Source organism: Drosophila virilis, unplaced genomic scaffold (assembly GCF_030788295.1).
Source record: "Drosophila virilis strain 15010-1051.87 unplaced genomic scaffold, Dvir_AGI_RSII-ME tig00001170, whole genome shotgun sequence".
NCBI classification, from domain to species: Eukaryota; Metazoa; Arthropoda; class Insecta; order Diptera; family Drosophilidae; genus Drosophila; species Drosophila virilis.
Genome location: NW_027212828.1, coordinates 1,234,258 through 1,245,760, shown reverse-complemented (window position 1 = coordinate 1,245,760; position 11,503 = coordinate 1,234,258). Strand labels below are relative to the sequence as shown.

The 11,503-nt window shown below is 37.3% G+C and overlaps 1 long non-coding RNA gene across 3 annotated transcripts; it reads left to right on the top strand.

Annotated features, from left to right (window-relative positions):
• The first annotated feature begins 2,793 nt into the window (after nucleotides 1–2,793).
• Nucleotides 2,794–4,605, top strand: LOC26531490 (uncharacterized). 3 transcript variants are annotated; one of them, XR_004305351.2, is made up of 3 exons: nucleotides 2,794–2,979; nucleotides 3,033–3,187; nucleotides 3,250–4,605. It is a non-coding gene; the product is annotated as an uncharacterized lncRNA (long non-coding RNA). The 3 variants fall into 3 exon arrangements; XR_004305352.2 differs by having other exon boundaries at nucleotides 2,799–2,979; nucleotides 3,033–3,851; nucleotides 3,902–4,605; XR_004305350.2 differs by having other exon boundaries at nucleotides 2,802–2,979; nucleotides 3,033–3,700; nucleotides 3,778–4,605.
• Nucleotides 4,606–11,503: the final 6,898 nt, after the last annotated feature.

Here is an 11,503-nt window from a genome sequence, read left to right as displayed (position 1 = left end):
TAGCCGGCTGCTGCTGCAATGGTTAACATTTATATATATAAATATATAGCTGCTATATTGCACCCAACAAAGAAATCAACGAGTTCGGCGATATACTGGATAACATCACATAACTATGCACGAGCTTCGCTAATAATCGACGTGGTTGGCAAAATGTTCGAGCAAATAATTTGTAGCAGACCGCACGACGAAGGAAGGAGAAATGTCAAGAGCTATCAGAGCATCAGTTTGGATTGCGGAAGAAACGTAGCACTACCCAATCCATCAGCCATGTGGTGGGTATCGCCATAAAGCCATCAGCCATATGGTAGGCATTGCCACACAAGCCATTGAAGGGCCCAATGGCGGAATGGGACAAAAATAAAATACTGCATCATCACGTCGCTGGACGCAAAGAGCGCGTTTAGTTCAACTAGCTGAAAAGAGTGTAGAGCGACACTACAAGGTTGGGAGACGAGTTAATTCTTACCTCAAACTAACTGAGTCTGTCAGTCACGGCAATGAATTCGCTGAGCGCCATTTTTTGGGTGCTGGAGAACCTGCTGCACGAGTGGTTAGAGGACCGGACACCGAAATTGTCGAAGCCTTAGCGGAGACCCTTGAAAGAAATATTGAATAGCAAACTTTTACGAGGAAGGATTGGGAACAGTTTTTATGATTGATGGCAAAGAATCCTTTTTTATCGGAGGGTGTGAAAGAGAAATTGATCTTCTGGGCTGTATTGATGGAACGGAAAATGGTTGCTTACTGCTTTTATCATCATTAATTGGCTAAAAAGGCTCATAAAGAGCATAAGAATTGGATGACAGTGGAGAAACCGAGAAAATAATTGTTTATTTAAATTAAACAAAAAAGATTAAATGGAACGATAGACTCGGTCCAATTTGAATGTAGTGGTTTTTAAATAGTAAAAAAAAAAGCCAAGGAAAACAGAAAAAACAAAACAAGCATATTTGTAGAATTTAATTAATTAAATGATATTACTTGTAACGATGAAACCGGTCCCATTTGGATGAAGTGGTTTTGTATACCCTGAACCCATTAAAAATGTGTAAAAAGGGTATTATGTATTTGTGCAAATGTATGTAAAGTATATATATTCTTGATCAACATCAATAGCCGAGTCGATCTAGCCACGTCCGTCTGTCTGTCTGTCCGTCTGTCCGACTGTCCGTCTGTGCGTATATATGAACGCGAGGATATCGGAGCCTTTAAGAGCTGGAGACTTGAAATTTTAGCTGTAGGTCCTCCTAGTGCCTGCGCTGATCGAGTTTGTTTCCGATAATCGACAAATTACTCCGTTTCCAATATATAAATCGATATCGACATTCTGTACTTTGAACAAATTGAGTATATATTAAGAGTTAGAGTCACCAAAATCGATATGTTGCTTCAAGAATATTATATACATTTCACGTATTTTTTATTTTACACCTATGTCATCTCCCCGCTACCAGCTCTGTGGTAACGAGTTAATAGCCCAACTTATATAGCCCACCAATTTAATCCACAATTTTAATGCAATTGACTTTTTAATAATACATAAATATTATATTATACAATAATATATCTAGTAGAAAATTTCATTAAGATCGGTTAAGAAAAACCCAAAAGTTACTGTGCAATTAGATGGGGCAGCAAGCGCAAATTACAAAAATATCTGTATGTATCTGTATATTCATGCGCGTCTGGCTCGAATTTAATCTATCTTTTCTATGCTGCTATTTAAAATTTGTTTTCTCAATAACACTTAAATATTGGCGTTGCTGTTGAGAAGAGGCATATCAAGTAAGTGCGGTCTGTCGCGACTCCCAGCCCTGCCGGAGAAAGGCTCTCATGGATGGGCTGTTTTGTGAAATCGCTGACGCAGCGCACGTGGCAAAGGTGCATGCATTGTGGCCGCGATAACATGGGAACATGTCCATGCTTTTTTGGTCAACTTCGTATTTAACTTCTCCCCCTTTAAACGCATACGTAATCGGACGGGATGTAAAAGCGTTTTACTTGTAACTACGTCTTCAGCAGCTGATTCTCCTTCCACAACTTCTATAGTTATCTGCTGTGTTGTAACGAAGACCTTTCATCTCATTGAGTATGCGATAATTACAATAATTAACATCAACAATATACCAGGGTAAAATTAATTGTTGTTGTAACGTTGTCTATTAGGTATTATTGAAATTAGCCTCCATCTGCAGAGAGAGTACCTCGTCGACTTTGTTTTTTTGCTGCAATTATTTGAAACATGGATGGTTTCCCTTCTGCGAAGACTATCTCTTTTGCTTCATCTACTATGGCAACGGACGAGTTTTAGAACTGAATTCTTTTGAGTTCCATTTCTTCTATGTCGATTCTCAGCTTTCCGTTAATGTCACTGTATTGTTCCGCTGAATAGTTCTTCATAGTGCGGTACTAGTTGGTTATTGATCGTTTTGTAGATTAGATTATTCATATTTCATAAGATCGTTATGACATTCGCAAAGGTCTGTTATTGCATATATCATTTTGCCACATTTCACAATGTTTTCGTATTTTACTTCATTTATTGTATTACAATTTTGAGTGGGCTTTGATAACATAGCAGTACATATTTTATTTGCAATTAAAGGTATATTAATTATGTATAACAGGCTTTTGTAATTTGTTGCTATCTTTATTTGAACACCTTCTAATAGTTCTTCTGCATTAAAGAACATTTCTTTTTCTAAAATTGTTTCTATTGTTTTGACTTCTAATGTTGACAATATTATTGAGTTAATTTTATTAGTTTTTGCCAAATAAATGGCATGAACTAGATTTGTTAGTTCGTGTTGCGGGACGAACTAGGTTATCGATTGTTCAGTATTAAGTATATTCTGAAAGTATGCATTTTTGCCGTCTGAATGTACGGGCACACGGTATTTGGCTTGTTGCCGCCATTACTTAAATGATAAGCTCATTATTGTCATGAGTTTGAAAGTCGTAGGAGGAAAGACTGCGGTAAGATTCTGAGGGAATGTTTATCTAAGTTCTAACCTATGTAATTCGTTTAGAATAAAACACTTGCACTATCACGTTTTGCATTACGCTGTCTCTATTTACATCGAAGCAGCATGGCCGGGGGCCAGGCGTAAACCTTGAAGTGTTCAAATCGCAACTTCACCTTCGTTTGGCACGCGACATGATCCTTTTATTCGCAGTTCTTATTGTAAGAAACAGCAAGGGCGACTTGCGCTGAAGACAAGACGTACTGTAACTTTGGTTTTATAGTGTGTGTAGAGAGACACAGTATAGGCAGGGCCTGCCTCCACCCAATTATAGTCACCATTAGTACGCAGCCAGCGTAAAATATAATAGAAACCATCTCCGAGCTAATAAAGATGACACAACGGTCACCCAGGAAAAGCCCACGCTTAAATGATGGCCAGGAGATAGCTACCACTGCGAGTGGGACGCAGCTAAAGCAGACAAGTAGAATGGTGAGCACTGTACCACAAATGCAAATTCCCGTTGTTAGCCCTAAAGCCCCAGCACCGTGGATGTGGACACAAGTGTACAACCTGCCGGCACTATGGACGCGGGAGTGAGTGCACGAGCCAGCACATTGGCAGGAACGCCAAGCCCAAGCACGCAACTCTCAAGTACGCAAGTCAGGGACTTGATAAAGAGAGTCGCTGCGCTAGAGGACGAGTTGCAGAGGTCAAAAACTGGTGAAGCACATGTGAGTACAGTTACTTATCCCGATGAGTAATGCTGGCGTGAGTAGTACAGCTAACCTGCCGCCATCTTTGCTCGCAGCTTTGAGCGGAGAGCCACCGTCGGGTGGAAGTTTGAGTGAAACTGCAACTATGAGTGTAGTCCCAAATTCAAGAGTAAGTTTGAGTGAGACTACATATTTGAATGGAACTGCCATTTTGAGCAGATCGCCATCTTTGTTTGAGGCACTGCCTATTGCCCCATTTCACAGCCAACGCTCAGCTACACTCCGGCACAGGAGAACCAACAAGCGATAATTTTGGAGCCAATGCAGGCAACTGGGAACTACGAAAACAACTTTGGCGTACAACTTGTGAGGCGGCTAATGAGACCAGCCACCCCACAGTTTTTACGGCAAGGTGCCGTCATCCCTTTGGCCAAATTACGGCAAGGAGCCGCTGGCGGCACAACGTATTATGTAATGGTTCCAAGTTTTAAAAGACTTCTGTCTTTCTTGATGGTTCTTTATTATCTGTTTTCTTTTCGAGTTCGAGCTGTCCACCGCGAAGCAGTGAGCAGCCGTTTTACATACATGGTTTTTGGATTATTATATACAGCAAGAGAGTCAGAGAGAGTCATGCGCGCACATATGTATACACAACGACGGTCAAGCGTGAGAACGCTGACTTAGCTATTTGGGCGGTCGTTGTTATCAAGTGCGGATCATATTTCGTCTGCACTTGAATATGCGCAGAGGGCACTTATCGTTAGGCGCGCTGCGACAAAGTCGCTGATTATGTTTGCATTCTGTTGGCATAACAACAAAGTGTTGCAGCCTTATTCATATGTATGTATATACATATGTACGCATGCTACATCTCCCTCCTTTTAAAAAATAACGTAATACAATGGAGTTATTTTCCTTAATAATTATTTATTTCTATTATTATTATATATTATTTTTTTTTTTATATATATATATTTTTTTTTGTATTTTTGCATGCTTGATTATGAATTAAAAATTTTTAATCTGTCCTTATGGACTGTTTGCGTTTTATTCTTATTTCCAGAAATAACTATATTATCCCTATCTTCTATTTTTTCTACTCTATAGGGCCCTGTGTATTTAAAATCTAGTTTATGTCCTACTTCATTTTTTAATAAAACCTTATCTCCTATGGATAATTTTAATTCCTTACTATTTAAGTCATATCGCTTCTTTTGTTTCATCTTATTTAATTCTAGCATATTTCTTGCTCTTTTGTATGCTACTTCTAATCTATACTTACTCTCCTTAGCATAATCATCTATGTTATATATTGGTTCTATGTTTGCTATGCTATTGAAGTATTTTGGTAGATTACATGTCTTACCAAATACTAATTCATACGGACAATAATTATGTGCCGTAGAAGGGGTCGTATTAAAACAATAGACAAAGTATTGGAGCCATACGTCCCAATCAGTTTTATCAACTGATATATAAGATCGTATGTATTCGTTAAAAGTTCTGTGACTTCTTTCGACTGTTCCAACTGTCTGGTGATGATGTGCAGTTGATGTTATGTTGTCTATTTTCATAAACTTGCACAAATCATTTATAATTGAGTTCTTGTATTCTGTTCCCATGTCCGTAATGAACGTCTTCATAAAAGATTGGAATATACCTTTGGCTACTGTACTAGCGTTTTTGTTTGGTATTGGTATCGCGACTAGGTATTTAGTCAAGTCACAAATTAATGTGATTGCGTACTCATTACCATTATCAGATTTGGGTAGCGGACCAATTGTGTCCACTATAACCCTATCGAACGCATGTACAGGTGTATCAGTTATAATTAATGGGGTCTTACTATGCTTAGTAATTTTAGCTTTCTGGCATTTGTGACATTTACGTATGTACTCAGTAATATCTCGAGTCATACCTTTCCAAAAGTAATGTCGTTTGACCTTGGCCAAGGTTTTTGTAATGCCAGTATGACCTCCTTGTATTGGGTCGTCATGTAGTGTAGACAATATAGCTTCTTTTTCTTTATTGTTTGTTATTGTGGTCACCGGGTTGAGTAGCGCTACCCTTAATTTAGTCAATATTTTATTGCCCATATTTTTGAAATTATCTATTGAAATTGTATCAAAGATATTTTCCCACGGTGCCATTTTCAATTGGCTTATTTTCAATATACCGGCTTCATTTTCGAGCCTTGGGAATAGTTGACCTAAGTCAATATTTCCATTTGTATATAGATCACCAATGTTAATTCTTGCAATAATTTTCTTGCCATATTTAAAGAAACAAAGCGTATCTTTTATATGCAAGGTCACTACTTTGCGTACCTCGTCATTGTTAATGACTTCGTATACGTTGGGCTGTGAAGCTTTTTCTGTAGATTGCCTTGGCAATTCTACCTGATATTTTCCTGCGCAGGAATTTTGTCTACTTTGATATCTTGTAGTGACTTTGTGGATTGTCCCTGTTATTTCCTGTAGCTGTTTTATGGTTATTCTTGATAACGCATCGGCTACGAAATTATCTTTACCCTTCAGATATTCTACCGTAAAATTATATTCCTCTAATTCAAGCCTCATACGTGTTAACTTTGAACTTGGATTAACCATTGAAAATAAGTAGGTTAGCGGTCTATGGTCAGTTTTAACCGTGAAATGGTTACCATAAATATATGGTCGGAAATGCGTTATTGCCCAATGAATAGCCGCTAATTCTTGCTCAGTAGTACTCTTGTTACTTTCTCCTTTAGTAAAGGATCTTGATGCGTATGCAATTGGAAGTTGGAGTCCATTATGGTTTTGAGTTAAAACCGCTCCACACGCTTGCTTACTTGCATCAGTTATTATGCAGAATTCTTTAGCGAAATCTGGATATTGTAACAAGGTTGGGTTCATAAGAGCCATTTTGAGGTGATCGAAGGCATTCTGGCATTCAGACGTCCATTCGAACTTAACGTCTTTTTTACATAATCTTGTTATGTGACGTGAATAGTCAAATTTTTAATAAAGCGCCTATAGTAATTGCAAAATGCAACGAATCGCCTAGCGCTGTCCGCATCATGTGGGACTGGGTAGTTCTTTATGACGTCGTATTTTTTATCATCTGGCAAGATTCCTTTATCAGTGCATTTATGTCCCAAAAATGTGACTTCATGCATGAAAAATGAACATTTTTCTGGATGTAGTTTCAGGTTGAATTTCCTACATTTGTCAAAAACTTCAGTTAAATTTTTGACCATATGTTTTTCGGAACAGCCGATTACTATCAGATCATCCATATAAAGGAAGGCCTGAGATGGTTGGAGACCAGAAAATGCTATTGTCATCATTCTTTGAAAGGAGTTTGGGGCTATTTTCAAGCCAAATGGTAATCGCGTAAAGCGATACGAGCCATTGCTCGTTGAAAATGACGTTATATCTCTAGAACTTTTTTCGAGTTCGATTTGGTGAAAGCCAGACATTAAGTCTAGGCATGAAAAATATTTTGCTCTACCTAGCTGATGTAGAATATCATCAATTCTCGGTAGCGGAAATTTATCGGACAATAGCTTTTTATTAATTTGACGATAGTCAATTACTAATCGCCATTTCTTCTTGTCAGAGTCCGGAAGGGACTTCTTCGGAACTAATAAAAGTGGGCTATTATACTCTGAGGCTGATGGTTCGACTATTTTGTCGTCTATTAGTTTTTGCACTTGGGCTTGAATTTCTTGTACTTGGCTGTGAGGACTTCTATAATTTTTTTTGTATACGGGCTCATCATCCTTCAATCTAAGCTTTTGCTTGTAAAAATTATTAGTTGTTATCGATTCGGTTTCTAATCCGAATATGTCGGTTATCTGGTGCATAAATCTTTTAATTGATTTTTAAATAAAGGTGGAAAGTTTTTGGTTAATTTTTCCATAACGAAATTGTCTCTTCCTTCGTTGGTTTCTTTTACTATATCATAATTGTTCAAAGTTTCATATTTTATTTTATTTAAGTTTACTATCTTATTGGCATTTGTTGTATTTATAATACGGACATATGTATTTTTGTGATTGGATATCGTGTTTGCGATGTAAATTCCTTCATCAATTTCTTGATTTAATATAAGAATTTGATTTTGTATTGAGGGAATTTGTATTTCACGGACAACTTCGGAACGAGCTGGGAGTACTGTGGCATTATTGTCACAAGTATGAAGTATTTTTAATCGAATTGGATAATTTAAGTTGTTTGGGCGAAGAATAAGTGAGTCGCCACTTTGAGTGAAATCTAGTTGGCAATTATATTGTTTTATAAAATCTATGCCTAGTATGCCATCACTCGGTATTGGGAAGTTTTGTTCGACTAAATGAAAATTATGTGGAATTATATATTTGCCTGTAGTGAGTTCTATAAAGGCTAAGCCTTTTGAAGGAATTATGCCTTCGCCAATACCCGATATTTGGGTAGTAATTTTTTCGTTTACATTTTCGAATATATCTGTATTTTCTTTTAATATGGATATATCTGCACCAGTATCTACTAATAGTGTAATTGATTTACCTGTTCTTTCATTCTTAATTTTTACAAACATGCTAAGATTAAGGTTGATGGTTTTTATAGAGCCATTTATTGGCTTTGAACATCTGAGGGGGTCTGTTGGTTTTCCGAGTTACCTTGAGTTACTCGGACATTACCTCTATTGTTACTGTTCTGGTTTTGGTAGCCACCTCGGTTTGAATTGTTTCTACCTCGGTTGCCACCTCGGTAATTTCCTCTGAAATTACCCCTATTGTTGTTATTACCATTATAGTGGAAATTACTATTGCCGCGGCTATTGCCTCTACCTCTTTGGTTGTTACGGCTGTAATTTCCACGATCGCTTCTGCCTTTGTAGTACAATATTGTACTTGGGCATCCAGTCATTTCAGTGCTGCATTGGATATATTTACCCATAGCATCATTGAAATTGCTGAAATTGCCCGCTTCTAATATTATGCGAAGCTTTTCGTATTCGCAATTCTTTGTCATGGCAGATATTGTTTCTTTAGTAGAAAATTTCTCTGCGTTATCAAAATCTAGTCCATCGTCAATATAGGCTGCTTCCAGTTGCTTACGCAAACTGTCAATTTCAGCTGTATATTGCGAGGCTGACTTGCCTTTCTGCTTTATGTTAAGCAACTTAGCTTTGATAACGTCAGTTGACTCGCCTTTGATATTGGTATTTAATTTATTTATAATACCAATAATGGATGTTTCATTTTGTACTTTGTACAAAATTGGGCCAATTATTTTAGACTTTATGACTTCTACGGCTAAGTCTTCTTGTGTACCTTTAGTACGATCGACTAGTCTTAAAGCCGTTAGAAATCTGGCCAGTGATAGCTTTTTGCCATCAAATTCCGGAATTGTAGACGATACCTGTCTTACATATTCGCGGTCTAAGGCCACTTGATTTACAGCCATGTTTGGTTCTGTTAATTCAAGTGGCTCAATGTCGCTATCAGCTTCAGTTTCAGGGTCACTATTTAGTGTTGGCTTAGACTCATTCAGTTCTTCTAGTTGATCTGGTTCAAAAGTTGCCATTAATTTTAAATCTGTTGGGATATCTATTACTATGTTGTGCCTAGTGCTGATATTCGATATTCTAGTCCCAAGTGATTTGATTATTTTCTTACATTGATTTACATGCTGCTCTGTAAGCCTATTTTCTTTACTTAAATAAAGTTGAACTATGTTATTATAGTTTAACACTAATATGTTTATGTGGTGAATTAGCGTTTCAACCCTTATAGGTGCGTTCTTATTAACACACTTATACGATTTTTCGAATTTATCTTGGAAATTATTTATTTTTTTCGCTAATTCACTCCATTCCATAGTTCTCTATTTATGAAGTTTTACCATTATAATTGGGCACTCGCCGTCCACTGGACCACTATTTCTTTAATGCCAACTTATGGCAGTGTATTTAAAATTATGCCTTTTATCTTATTGTTGTAGAATATTCAATGCACTAATTCTAAAGTCTGCGTCGCTATTATATATTGCTTCTAAGTATACTTCTATCGCAAACTTATTAATAGGCATTTCTGGTAATAAGAATATATATATATTTCATTTTATTTATTTATTTTGTCGCTTATCATTGTTCAAGAAAAATTTAGATTTTATCCAGGTCATTTGCGTGACTCTGGTATCTCTTTTTTATGCATTTATGATGATACGTATATAATTTGTACAATAGATGTCCTACTAATATGACAAATATCATAACGACAAAAATTGTTATCAATTTTACATCTGTGTTGCTGACCTCAACTTTATTTATTACGTTAGCCGTCGAGTCAACAGTCTTAACGTCTACCAAACCCATATTTGGGGTTGTTATTCTTAATATATACTTGGGTCCTTGATTTATATATGAACTTATAGTTTTGTTAACGCTATTCATTAACTTTATAAGGTTTGTAGTTTGAGTTTATATTTAAAAATTTTTTGTATTTACGCCCGTGGGCGGGGAGAAATTTAATATTAATTCAGTTTTTACTGAATGTACATTTTATCCTGCCTAGTATTTCGAATGGCTTTACGGGCCAAACGTCTTGCCGGTCGACTCAATTGTCGTCGGGCATTACAATAGTTTTACAAATATTTTAATAATAATTATAATTATACATTTTTTTTTTTTGCTGTACGCCCTCTGTGGCGGTGTCGGTCAGTTCACCCTTGGTGTTTTCCAGCGTTGGTACAAGGGGCGGTCTGCCTATCGTACTTCTTCTTGTTCCAGCGTTGGTACAAGGGGCGGTTTGCCTCTCGTACTAGTTTTTACTCGTGGGTGGCCGCTGACATGTGCCCAGGCAATGTTGGCTGTAAAGCGGTCCCTCGCAGTCTGCTGGGCATTCACGTTGCCTTCTCGGGATCGGTTGTGGCTGTGGTCGATGTGAAACTGGATTAATAAGTTTTTCCTCTGAGGGACAGGGGGGGCTCTTTACTTTGTTTAACGACTCAAGATGTTTAAGTTCGTCATGTAGCTTGACTGCAGTTTCCCAAGGTATTGGGTTTTGGGACTTATATAAGAGTCTTACGATGTCAGACTTTCTTTGCCTGATCCGCTCTTTAATGCCACTGCGCCTTTTTAGCTTTAAAGTATTTTTAGAGCTCATGCCCCCTGTACTCACTCAGTTAATTTTTGATTCTCCAGGGTGTGTGCCGTTCCAGATGCTTCGTTGTTTCAGTTGTTTTTGAGTTATATTTCCTTTTAATTTACTTCCTTTAATTACTTTTATGACTGGTTTAAAATTAGAGTTGAAGTTATGTATCTTAACGTTTTCATGTTTTTGTGACGTCCTGTCACGGTCACCATGTAATGGTTCCAAGTTTTAAAAGACGTCTGTCTTTCTTGATGGTTCTTTATTATCTGTTTTCTTTTCGAGTTCGAGCTGTCCACCGCGAAGCAGTGAGCAGCCGTTTTACATACATGGTTTTTGGATTATTATATACAGCAAGAGAGTCAGAGAGAGTCATGCGCGCACATATGTATACACAACGACGGTCAAGCGTGAGAACGCTGACTTAGCTATTTGGGCGGTCGTTGTTATCAAGTGCGGATCATATTTCGTCTGCACTTGAATATGCGCAGAGGGCACTTATCGTTAGGCGCGCTGCGACAAAGTCGCTGATTATGTTTGCATTCTGTTGGCATAACAACAAAGTGTTGCAGCCTTATTCATATGTATGTATATACATATGTACGCATGCTACAATTAATTTTCTTTAGTTATAAGTATTAATTATATTGGGTTAGGATCTTAGTGAAATAAGAGGCAAGGAGCCATCAATAATATAAGCAGTT